We start from the raw sequence: 14,087 nt of genomic DNA on the forward strand, positions 1-14,087 counted from the left end.
TTGCTGTTGTGATTTATAGACCGTAGTTTTGAACACAATAAATTCCTGCCTGCAGACCTAAGGCTATTCCAAATTAAATTAATTTGAAGAATCTGTAACCAATAGAATGTGGATTTTTAAATTTTTCAGTTATGTTGAAGAAATACTAATTACTTTTTTTTTTTTAGCTTATGGCAGTTTTATACCTGCTTTGATTAAATGAAAATAAAATCTGCATATTTGGTTGTATCTTGGGATGAGAGGAGTAAATTTTTTCATCTACATGAAAGAGCATCTGTTTGTAATTCTGACAGCTTTAAGACAAATTTATTGTAGTTATTAATCACTGTCACTTATTTAAATATAATGATCCTTATTTGATCGTATCTTACACTTCATTAATATTATTTCATCAATAATAATTACTGCAAGTATAATTAACAGCTCAATTATATAGTATTTACTCAAGGCATCTAGTTGGTCAAAAATATTGCATTTAATATAGTGTTTTGAAGGCTAATTTGAAGACAATGGACAGTCATTAACAGTAATTACATCTGTTAATGTAGGAGGAGTTAAGAAGGAGAACTGAAAACTTCATAGGAAAGCTTTTGTGTCATATATCTGATTGCACTAAGATCATGAACATAAACTCAGGGTGTAATGCTTTTCAGCTCCATAAACTTCTTTTCTCTCATAATACTGCTACCTTGCAATTTTCAGTCTTGAAAGTGTTTCACAATCTGTTCAGCTTAACTTTGTGAAAAACACCTAAACATATTATAAAATGACAGCCCTTCAATAAAAAAATGAAAATTCATATCTCACAGAACACAAAACCATTTTATTATGCAAGCTGTTTTACCTTCTGGTCCCCTTTTTCCAGGTAGGCAAGGTTTAAGGAAGACAAAATCTGTCCCAACTTTTCAGTTTACAGCCCAAAGAGAAACATAGCTTATCTAATTTTGATTGAAAAGAAATGCATTTCCAGCTTATCTAATAAAATGCAAACTTTTTTTTTCAGGAGAACACGAATATGTAAGATTTGAAGATGATCTCCAGTAATCCTTTAGTGTTCAATAACAGAGAAAATGTTGCAATAGACCATTACCTGATATTAACGTAATAATAATAATAATCTATTAAATATTAGATCTTCAGGTAGCTTGACTTGTCTTATTGACAATTACTTGAAATGGAGCTGAATTAATTTATAGCAAGAAGGTGGCTCAGTCAGTGTTTTTTTTAAATGATTTTTCTTCATTTATTCTGAGGACCAGGCAGGCAGTCCTGTAGAAAATTGGAGGGCCAATAAAAGGCAGCTTTGTTATTCAAGACAAATCAGTGTCCATACTTAGACAGAGGTGTGATCAGACTGATTAAATACTATGAAATATATATACATCTTTATATGTTTAGAAGGAAAGCATACAAGAACATTGTGATTATTTCCTTTAGGGAAAAAAAAATAGACATGGCTTTAATCAATTGCAGTAAAAGGACATGAGGGGATTCTGTTCTGCCTGCATGGCAATGTAGCAAAAATGTTCTATTAAAAACCATTGAATTATACTTCTTCATACAACTTTCAGACTTTTCAGACTTTTTTACAACAGTAATGATTGGATATGTGTCTATGTGTATAAATTTCATTGCTACTGAAATGTAATTCAGGTTGACTTTCACTTTTCACAAGAATAAGGTCTTCCTATTATTGAAGCTAGAATAGCAGAATCATGAATATTTTGACTGAAGCGGAAGGCTAACACATTCTGTGTGTTGGATAGTCTTCAGTCTAGGAGCACTGGATGACATCAGTCTTATCTCACCTACCTTGAAGGATGACTTAATGAGAGACTTTTGATATTCTAGTAGTATAATTTTTATTTTTTTTTTTTTTACTTTTTTGGTTACTCTTTTTAACTTGCCCTGAAGCTTGATGAGTAAATTGGAAAGAAATTGATTTGATGGATAAGTAATTGGCTGGATGGCCGCATCCAAAGAACTGTATTCAATGGATGAATGTTCAAGTGGAAACCAGTAATGACTGGTGTCCCTCAAGGGCCAGTACTGGGACCAATACTGTTTAATATCTTCATTAATGATGTAGACAGTGGGATTGAGTGCATGGGCTGCAGGGGACAACCTGCATCACCATGTTCTTCTTCATGGGCTGCAGTGGAATCTCTGCTCTGGCATGTCTCCACTCCCTTCTTCAGTGACCTGGGTGTCTGCAGTGCTGTTGCTCTCACATTTTCTCACTCCACTCTCACACCTGCTGCACAGGTTTTTTCATTCCTTTTTAAGTATGTCATCACAGCGGTGTCACCAGCATTGCTGATTGTCTCAGCTTTGGCCAGCAGTGGGTCCTCTCAAAGATGGCTGGAACTGGCTGTGCCTGACATGAGGACAGCTCCTCCTGTCATCTCATAGCAGCCACCCCCACAGTCCCCTGCTACCAAAACCTTGCCACATAAACCCGATATACTTTCCTGGGGAAAATATAAACATATCCAAGTCTTTCCAGTTGCTGGCCTTCAAACTTCTCACACATACATGTATACCACACACACCCTGGCCTCACAAGTTGCTGGCACCCAGACCTACAGACCATGGAATTCATGAACTCTTCTCTAGCTGGTTGCAGATAGACTTGGCAGAATTCATACATAGCACAGAGATTACAAAGGAAAAACAGTTAAGAAAAATATTTGACAATGAGATAGGATACCTCATCAGGTATCAAACATAGCTCAGCTGAAAAGGAAGAGGAGCCACCTCAGCTTCTGTAACTGAGGGACAAGTCTTACTCTCTTGACAATATTGTCACTCAAGGAAAAGCATAGAAGTACAAGGCAAATATATTCCCCATACTTTCCCTTTGTAGGTTCTTAAAATCTTAATCTAAATAACTTCCTCAACAGAAATTACAGCTTTCAGTTGAATAGCTCTTGATGAATTTTCTTTGTTGATAAATGTATAATTCCTGTGAAGCCCACTGATACGTTAGGCCTGTGACATCCGATGGCAATTAATTCTACAATATAATATGGAAAAAATATATTTTTTTATTTTAGCCTGCTGATTGAAAATTTCATTGAAGGACCACTCTTCTGATTTTTCTAAGAAATAAAATTATGTCAAATTCCATAATTCTGTGTATGTCCTCATTCAACACTTTCCTTTTTCATTGAGGTGAAACCTTCTAGATTATTATCAACATTCTCTTCCAGAATAATTTTTTTAATATTTTCTAACTTCTTTTGTTATACCATGTCCTTCTTGTGGTGACCAAAATAGCAAGTAATATGATTATGAATCTTCATATTTTGCTTGTGTTTCTTATTCTACATTCTGTTCCATTCCTGAGGCTTCCTGACATTCCAGTTGCCCTAGAGGCTTCTCGTGCAAAGAGAAAAGTGTTATTCAATTTTATTAATTTTTAGTACATTTTTGAGGAATATTTCCACCCAAGGATATAAACTTTACACCTTAAATTTTGTGTATACTGTCTGAAACTATTCTTCTGTGATATATTAAGATTACAGTTCCAGTCTCCTAAATCATAATCATGTCACTTATGTAACATACTTATGTAACTTTGCATGGCCTGCAAAGTTCATGATCCACCACTTTATAGCTTTGTCTAAATAATTCATTAAAATGTTAGAAATAATGATTTTATCATTAGCTTTTGATCTTTCTAACACACATAAAGTGCATGTCTTTAATGCCAGACATGCCATCTTACTTTTTTTTTTTCCTGGAATCCGTAGCTTAGCCAAAAAACTAAACTGCCTATACAATCATTCTTGTGAATTTTTTTCAGAAGATTTTGGAAAACACAATTCTGAAATATGAATATCTGTGTTTGATTCAAAATATTAGCTATTTTACATCAATGATATATTTTCAGAAGCTGGTTCTGAGGAATCAGTGGGTTTAGGTACTCATGACTGTCAAAGCTGATGTCCCCACAGATTCTTTGTGTTTTGATTTATTTTTATTCTTTGTGCATCATTCTCTCTTCACATACTGCTTTGTAAAAAGATGGGGAAAAGCTATCCTGATTCATTGCATGAGTTAATACGGAGATGTTCAGCCTTTGAAATCCTTTTGGATTGGATTGAAGGATAGAACTGGAGTGTTGATATTTTTTAATAATACACATAGCCAATGATTAAATCTCTCTTAGTCATTATAACTACAAAATGAAACCATGGGTCTTTAACAAGTTTATTCTAAATTAGCTGAGAGTATACAATACCACAGAGCTGATCCTGCTTGCTTACCATTTATGGTTACTGTCTTTGAAATCCTCGGTTACTGAGGATGAGGTGGCCAGTTCTGAGAGGTGTGTGATGAAGGCAGATGGGTGTAAGTCACACAGCCTTTTCCTTCTCCATTTCTTCTCGCTGGTATTTTATGTTTCTTGGCCCCTTTTCCAAATCAAAAAGGTGGTGATCTCTTCGTTCTTGTCATGCTTCATTTATTTTTGGAATCACGACTTGTGTTGGTTTCTCCAGGCATCTGTCTTACTTATTCCTCAGGTTTGTTCTGGATCCATCAGCCACCTTTCTCACATGCTCAGTGTTACAGATATTACTATTTTTTCCTTTACCCTGTTTATACAATCACTTGACAGGTTTCCCTGTGCTCCTTTGAGATGATGGGCATTTTTTATATATTTATGCTTAGCTGTTACAAAATGTTACTAGTGTGATACAATAATTAGTGGTTACAATGTTATGGAGTAATTATACAGTGATTACATTATATTAGTGCTTGTGTTTAGGTTTAAGTCAAACACATACTAACATTTTGTTTAGTGTGCTTCTGTTTCGTCAGTGCAATAAGCCTTTGCTTTGGCTAGAGTCACCTGCATGATCTTGGACAAGATACTTCATGTTTGTGTCTCTGCCATATCTTTCTATGTGTCTAATTTATATGCACATTACAATTTACATTACATTTCTGAAACAAAGAGTGTCACTCAGCAGTTGCGTGTATAGTGTCTGTTAAAGTAATGTACTCTGATCATACCTTATACTTGTGATATTGTTATTTATATAATAAATACATCCTTTAACCTCATAAAAATCTATTGATTCTCTTTTATACACTTTGTTATCTATTTGTTTTTAATGCTTTCAAAAAATCTTAACCCTCTTGTATTTTCTTTCCTTCAGTGACTAAGAATCCATTCCTACTGCTAAAAGAGCGGCTCAGTTTTATTTCAGTCAGATCGAAGGGTAGAACATAGAAACTCAAAGCTCATTATTTGGGTTATTTTATACCTAACTTCCTAACAGTCTTTGATCTTGCTAGTGTAATATTCTTGCAGTATATTAGGGATGTGATGAAACAGAATTTCCTAATTTAAAATAAGTGGCTCCCAATGCACAGGTAATTGGGTCTAAATAATTTTAGACCCACTTATACCTTGCAGCTACCTCTATCAAAGAGACTTGGGAGACTTGCATAATGTACTGAATAAAACTAAACTCTTCTAGCGCACTAGTTAACAGTACTATCAGAAAAAAAGAAGATTGCTGGTATGTGACAGTTATGTTTCATCCTTGATCAAGAATATGCAGGTTTATTAATTAAATAGCACATAAAACATAATCCATTTAAGGAAGAAGCAAAGAAGTGAAGTCTGAGCATCATTAAATAAAAAGTGTCCATGACAGAAAAAAGAAAATTAAATTTTCATATTTTTTTTATAATCTGATCTTTCTCACTCCATTAAAATGAATAAAAGAAAAAAAAAACCAACAAAACTTCTTACATCTGTATTTTACTTCCCATCTAGTTCAAGTCTGCCTTTTGCATTTGGAGAGCTGACACATTCATCTGAGTCAGCAGATGTTCGTGTGATTTCATCCTTTTATATCTTTTTGCTCTTTCTTCTATATGTAATAATACCCTGCTCATTCCTCACCTGTCATCTTTTGCCTTTTGTATCATCTTTTTCCTGTCTCTGAATTGCAGACTCCTAATTGCCTCCTTGCCTATCATGCTTTCCTAATTTCTTATACCTTACTTCATCCTGTTTCTTAAATGCACTCTTCTGTCCTTCATTTCTGCCATCATTTGAATATTTGTATGATTTGGTTTGTTTGTTTGTTTTTCCCTCAGTTTGGGTCTGAAAATAGGTTGAAAACTGTGCAAGGACATAGCCATTGAACGTTCGTGCTAAAATTAAACATGCTATGAAATGATAGAGATTCTGAAGTTTTTCTACTGTATTTAAAATATTAAGAGTTTTGAAAGCATAAAGGAAAGAAAACCATATAGCAAGTCCTAAGAAGATACAGACTCCCTTGTGTTATTCAGTTCCCAAGAGGACTGTGTTATCAATGCAATACAATCAGCTTCAAAAACAGGTTATACAAAATCAACTGCACTTGTTTTTTCAACTGGGCATGATTTGTATGGTGCACGACACACAAGGTAGCCCATAGTAAAATAAAACCATTAAAACACACTAGGATTCTAGAGTTAAAATCCTGAAAATCACTTTGTATACAAAGAGCTCATATTTTTCTTAGATTTGAAGGGAATCTATGGCTCTGCAGTTCATGGACTAAGCTTTTGGTTGCAGCTTTAAGACAGTAAAGTGAAAAACCAAACCAAAACAAAATAAAAACACTGTAATGAAATATTTTCTTCTAGGACCTGATTCAACAACCGTGTGCCTAACTTTAGTCATTTGAATGATTTCATTGATTGCAGAGTCAAATATAAGTGTCTATATCTGAGAAAGGTGTTCATGAAAATTTGAGGCGGAAACATGAAGATTAGTCTTCTGACCAGTCTTCCTAATAAACTGTGTATTTAAAGAGGAAAAAGAAAAGCACATCAACTCCTACCCAATAAAGTTCTGACAAATTGCTTCAGTGAAACAGAGGTCACAAGCTGTCCATCTTTAATTAATTGTGGTATTCAGGCAAAGGCAATTTACTTAGGTGGAGACAAAGGGCAATAGGAGGTACTCAACTGATTTGTTTTAGCAGTGGAAATAAGGAGAGTGAATATCATCAGCTATAACACCATATTTTCCTTAAAGCTGAACTATTTTTTATGTATTCCAATGTTCTAGCTAATACTGATAGTTGCAAGCAAAAGAACATCAGAGCTAATGGTTTAGCAAAGTGAACGGTAATTTTTACCAGAAACAAAAAGCAGCTTTTCACTTGGACAAAGTGGCATGAATTTGTGTGCAGGATAAAGATTACCCCTGAGTAGAACTAGTAAATGAATATTTTAACGATTTGCTTGCTCTGCAAAATGTGTCGTGACTGTGTTCAAACTTAGTAGCTAAGCCATACAAGAACTGATCAGGAATACTCTGACTGAATGGAATGCTTTGTTTTGAAAAAGTTACCTCTGAAAGAGGCTCAGCACTTTTTACTTTTGTGTATGTGTGTGGTTTGTGGGTTTTTTTTTGTTTGTTTTGTGTTTTGGTTGGTTAGAGTTTGTTTGGTTTTTAAATTTTTTGTCATTTGCTTTAAGTGATATTTAGAGACAGATGGCAGACAGATATGTAATGAGAATTATATACTCTCCAAAAGCATTTCACCTTTTACTGTTGAATGTGGCTATATCATAGTGTTATTTATGCTGGCTAGTAAAATACAGGGAATTAGGACAAACCAGAAGAATTGCATATGCAATAAAATTTGTTTAACTTTATAAATTTAGGAAGTAAAAAAGTAAATATATCAGTACAAGATAGATCTTGACTGTTTCAGACTTCTTTTTGATAAATTATTAAGATTTATTAGTGATTTATAGTGTTAATATCCCTGTTTTACTCTGACGAAGTATATTTGGTCTTTGCTATAACTATACTGCTCCCATTGCAATGATGTGAATCTCTCTTCTCTCTGCAAACCTTAAGAAACAAAAAATAAACTACAAAGTTTATACTCATTAACATTTTTCTGTAACAAACAGTAGATTAAGGTATTTTAATATAAATATACAAGTATATATATATAACAACTATCAAGAGAGCTTACACATCAGAAGTATAGCTGTCTATAGCTGCTATAGCTTTCTCTAGTCAGTTCATTTTAATTTATTTTTCTGAGGTTTTTCACTTTTTCAGTGTTTTGGGATTTTTCTTTTCCCCCCCAAAGGAATACAGCTGTTATGTAGATTCAGAGATTAAAATCTGGCCTGATATCAGGGCCAAAAGCCTAAAAACTATGATCAGGTGCTTAAACCAAGATAAGCAATTGAATCGGGCAAATCTCTGGCCTGTGATGCTGTGTCCCATTGCTAAGCTGAGTATCCTTTTGAGCAAGAAGTTTGTTCTTTCTTCCAAGCTGTCTCTTATTCTAGGAACAATCAAATAGAACTTCCACTCTGTTTCTTACAACTTCCTCCTCAAGATTTTCTTTGGTATGCTGTCTTCAGAAGCTTTTCAGCTCTTCAGATTGATGTGCTGTGACTTCTATCACAGGAAAGGTACAGTTCCATCTTTTCTTTTTTCCTAGGCATACAGTAAAATATATTGTTTTATGATTAGACTTCATGTTCCTTGGGGCAGAAATTGGTTTTCTTTTGTGCTTGTATAGTATCTATGCAGCAAAACCTTTAATAATAACCTATAGCTCAAAAGAAATACAAATAGGGAGTAATAATATTGTATTTATTTTCTTATTCTCACATTTCTTAGAAAATTTTATATCTCCGTAGCTGACATGAATTGATTCCACAGCAGAGATAGACCATTGTATTAAGTCCCCATAGTCTATTACTGGTTTTTACTGTTTTGCTTTAGTTAATTACTTTGTTAAACTTTGATTATACATACTATGTATTGACATTCAGAATCTCAGGAAAGTGAATTATTCAAATATATGTTTTTTCTGCTATATATAAAGCTGTTTTGCTTTTCCTATGCTTTATGCTTGTACATTATTTCAAGAATACAGTTGAAGATTATGGATCAATTATTGCAAAATAACTCTTGAAAAAGATGGGAAGAAAGGATATTTTCTCATGTTTCGCTTTTCATGTTTTGGTAGTAACAAGTTATATATTTCCCTCCTGCATGTTCCACATTTGTTAATAAACAGCACAGTGGATGATCTTTTATGTCATTTCAATTATCAAATGTCTGTTACTGAATATGAAAATTTTCTTCAAATTCATCATTTTATACTTTAAGATTATTTTACAAAATTATTCACCTATCGCCACTAATATTATCGTTATTTGTATGTTATCTGACGTTCTCTTCATATTACCTAAGTCTCTATTCAGTTGCCTCATTTTTAGTAAAAGCAATTTGCTAGTTATTCCAATGCCCTTGTTAAACTTATTTGTATGCTATTGCACATATATATTTGTGCATCTTTTCCTACTTTTTGTATCCCCACAGAAATTGCTGTCACCCTTTCTCAGTATTTTAGGCTATTAATATTGGGGTTTTTTGCATGCATTACGAGGTTCTAGATTTGCATTTGCTGTAGAGGGATATGGGGAATGCAGCTATCAAACTCCTTAAAAGTTACTAAAACGCACGTATGGTCTCTTATAAGCATTAGAAGACATAGTTATGGCTGTGTAGTTTCCCTGTCTTCTCCCTGGCCCTGATCAGTTCAGGACAACATCAGCCTATGCAAAGTGAGTATTTGGTTATGCCTACACAAGCAGAATGATCAGAAATGTGCTTTTGAAGTAAATCTACTGATTATCCTCACTGACTGTGCTTCAGTTAGCCCCACAAAATAATCACAGAACCCAGGGAAGGAATTCTTTTTGGATTAAACTGAACTCAAAGTTGTGTTCTTCTTCAATGAATTCTAAGTAACATCTGTTGAAAACAGTCTGCATATCAAGTCCTGAAAAAGAATGTTTTGGTCTGCTCATGCGATGCTGCATTACTTGGTAATGTTGATGTAGACGAACAGAGTAATATATAGGTCTTTTCTCTTTCATAAATATGTATGAATAAAATATAATTGATGGAAATAACAGTTAACAGCTGTATTATTCAGGTATGACCTAAATGAGCAAATAAAACATACTCTTATAAAATTGTGCCTAGGTAGAATCTTCAAATTTTAAACTCTTGTGATTAATAATTAAATACAGTTGTCATTTAATGTCATTACGTTTATGTTAAGAGTAAGGAATATGTTAACTCTTTTGCTTAGAGAAGTATGGTGTTGTCATAAACTTTAAAAGTTGTATACACTGATAACACACAGAATGAGAATAACCTATTTAAATAAACAAAAACAAATGAAACTCATAAAACAAACAAACAAAAACCAACCAAAAAACCCCGCAAACACATAACCAGCACAAAACTGCGTTACGCTAACTGTCATATTCTGCTATGGCAAAACATGATCTCTTGAACAGGCATATCTAGCTCAATCTAATACTTTAATACTTTATATAACTTTTAAAAGCAGGTCAATGAAAGATTCCCATAAGAAAGGTACCCAAGATTTGACATTTTGCATACAGTATGTTTTAAACAGTTTTTGTTTCCTTACTCCTTACCTGGGTACAGGTTTGTAGTGTCATTCTTCAGGCATCCAAGTGCTGTAAACTTCATGGTATAAAATAGCAAAACATATCCTCTTAGTAAAATTGGAATGGCTATGGTTCACATCTTCTATAAACAGTTTAATTCAATAAGCTTGTCAACTTTATGTTTAACACCATAAATTGATCCCAGCGTTCCCTATATATAGGGAAACAGAAGAATTTAGCCTCACATTTTTTCTCCCAATATTGGTGGAAGCCAATCAGTTTCATTTTTTTTTTAACAGTCCCTCGGAGTAATGGTTAGGATGGTGCAGGATACTCTGGACGCATCTCTCCACCTGGAGTCATATGCGCTTATTCATTACAACTACATATAAGTAACTCTGCAAAAGAGAGGTGCAAATGTTTTTTGACACGCCTTTCAGAAAATAGGACTAGATTTGCCCATAATTTTAGTTTAATTAAAAAAGTCCTTTGTTATTCCTATGGAATAAGAAAGCAAGCATGTGTTATTTTATCTGAGAAACTGGGAGCTGTATCATGACTGTGTTATATGATAAAGTTACTGATAAAATCTATTGTAGGTTTTCAGAAAAGCAACAAAATACACCATTGCTAGAGTTGTTTCCTTGGCTGGAAAGTGCTTTTCTGTGGCAATTACCTCCTCAGGGAATGTATGTATAACAGTAGTTATATTCTGATTAAAAGGATACAAAAGGATACAAAAGACAAACCTTACTGATTGAAATACAAATCAGGTCTTTCAAGTCTATCAGACACATAATATGATGAAGTTTCTTATTTTTTCTTATTATTTCTTATACTTCCAAACTATTCACAAATCTAATAAACTGATCCTCCTCAATTTTTTAAGGACTACAATAATGCTTTTCAAATTGTGTTCAAAACTGTTGAAAGATCTTCACATATCTATTTAATGAAGAAATAAGACCCTCTTTAGAACAGATCAGATATTTCATTTCTTTTTATGAAAAAAGGCCAATTATATTTAATTCCACTTTCTCTTTCTGCTCTCTTTATTCCTCTGACAGTATATGAAACTGAAATGCCTTACTGTAAATGACTATTGAAAGAAAGCTTACTTGCTTGAAAAGTCTTGAAAAAATTAGGAAGGCTAAATCCATCTAAACTTAGTGTTGTTTCTAATTGAGATGCTGGAATTGCAACTTCATTACACATATTTTTCCTATTAGTTGTAAATTCATGCAATTTTGGAGGTTTTCTGTTTGTTTAAAATCTTGCACCAAAGACATACTGTGTTCTTACAGGTAGTATTTTCTGCAGTTACAGGAAAGTCTTTTATCTCTCAAGACAATTTTAAAATTACAAATAAATGCATTTGACTATAAATTGGGGGGGGTTGCTGTCTAGATTTAAAAACTCCTCATCACTAACTTAAAAGAACAGTAAAATGATAGTCTGAGATTTATTTCTGTATCACTGGCATCATGCATGTTATTACCCTTGCAAGTTAGATTTTCTGTACAATTACTGATTTTTTTTTTTTAATGTAACGCTTCTGCCACATTTGTCCAATAGTTGCAACACTGTTGCAGTATCTGATGTTATTAGTGCATGGTCTCTGTCTTGAAGATTTTGAGTTACAGTTGCTTCTGAACAGGCTAATCTTTTACAATTGTGTTAAAGCTCCTGAACTATGGGTACATGAAACCCACAGCTTTTCACATATAATTTTTTGTTTGTTTTTGTAGTACTAAATTAGTGTAAACCTTTTTGCTAATTCTATCCTTTATTTACCGTCATGCTCACGTTCCAATATGCTGTTCAGAATATAGACATATGTAACATAACTCAATAATAGGCTATCCGCTGCTGAAAGGTCCCTATAAGCCCATGATGTAACATTATGGAGCAATGGTTTGAGAACAGCAAGTTATAAGGTAGGGTGGAGAATGATATGTCTCAACATATATTCTTATGTTATGATGGTTTTTAAGTAGATTAACACAAATATTTTTCTATAAAATTGCAGCATAGTACATTACTTAAATCTGAGGAGTGACTTAACACTATGATGTCAATGTTAGTTTAGGAAAAAATATAATTAGTTAAAAAAGCATGAACTTTATAAATTATGGTTGATAGACTGCAAACTCATGCAAGGAAGCCTCCAAAACCAAGCAAACAAAATTATTAGAGAAAGCAACTATTTTAAAAGACTGAAGTGTATCAAGCTTGAAGAACACAGTAAGGTTTTAGTGGTTTTGCTCAATGAATATCATATTTTTCATTATCAAAATACTGATTCTGATAAAAAGATCTTTAGTGTACTATGTATAATCTTAATATTTTTGTAAACCAAAAGACTAAAAATCAAGCGTAGGTTACATTTAGATCACTTTTAAACTTGCTATCACTCTATGACAGAATAATAAGTTTTGGAGATCCACTTGCTACTTATGATACTTTGGAATATGTATAACATTATATTTAATTTCTGCTGCCAGTGATTTAAATAGATAAAGGTAATTTCTGGCAATTTATAGAATGTGACTTGAAGTCCAGAACTTCACTCAAAAAGCAACTCTTTAAGAAGTATCCCTACTTTATTCAGCTTCGTTGAATTTTTGCTGTTTGCTTTTCTTCAGATAGTTCCCTTCCCTGTGCAATAGTACAAGTTTTAATAAAGATTGTATGCATCTGTAGTCATTAATAATATGGAGATTAATTGCCAAATCCTTTTTAGGAAATGGATGCTAGAAAGAGTTATAAATTAAGCCTTAATGATAGAAGAGGAAAGTGATTATCCAGAAAAATAGGGAAACAAAGCAGAAAAGAATAATTGCATGAAAAGACAAATGTTTGTTAGGAAATACTTAGTTGATATAGTGAACAAAATGCAGGAAACAGCAGAACTTGTGATTAACTGAAGAAAGAAAGAATGGTAAGGAATTTAGAACTTTCTAATAATTGAGCACCCAAGGATATTTAATGATTTTCAGCAGCTGTTCACATATACTGTGCACTTCATTGTATTTTTATCTGTGCGTGCAAGTGATGGACTCTTGTTTTACACATACATGCTGTTGCATCGTGCCTGAGGGGAGAGACTGAACCCAGCAGAAAAATCCCTCTATAAATGCATATTCTAGTGATCCATTAGTAATGAACCTGTTCCACTCAATAATTTTAACCAAAGCAATCAATCTCTGAACTATTTTTTTTCTTTAATCGTGACATATCTCATGGAGACACCACAGGGTATTCTGTTGTCTGAATATAGGCCAAGGTTCAAAGCTAGGTTTTGTTTTGTCAGTGTCCATTAAGGATTCAGATCATTAATGAAATAAAGAGATTTCAATATAATTATTCACAAGGGTTTTAACCATAGCAAATATATTTTCAGATTTTATGGCAGTCTATAAAAACACAATCTAAGCATCATATTTTTTACATGTATAAAATTAACACTGACTTCCAAACCCACCAAGTTTTATTTTATATTTTCTGTTCAGACCTAAATTCTCTATTTTATCGAGCAGTATCTTAGGTTTCCAGATAGTGTGCCAGTTTCTTTAACAAGTGTCTTTGTAACTCTCCACCTATGT

This window comes from Caloenas nicobarica, chromosome 4, assembly GCF_036013445.1.
Source record: "Caloenas nicobarica isolate bCalNic1 chromosome 4, bCalNic1.hap1, whole genome shotgun sequence".
Taxonomy (NCBI): domain Eukaryota; kingdom Metazoa; phylum Chordata; class Aves; order Columbiformes; family Columbidae; genus Caloenas; species Caloenas nicobarica.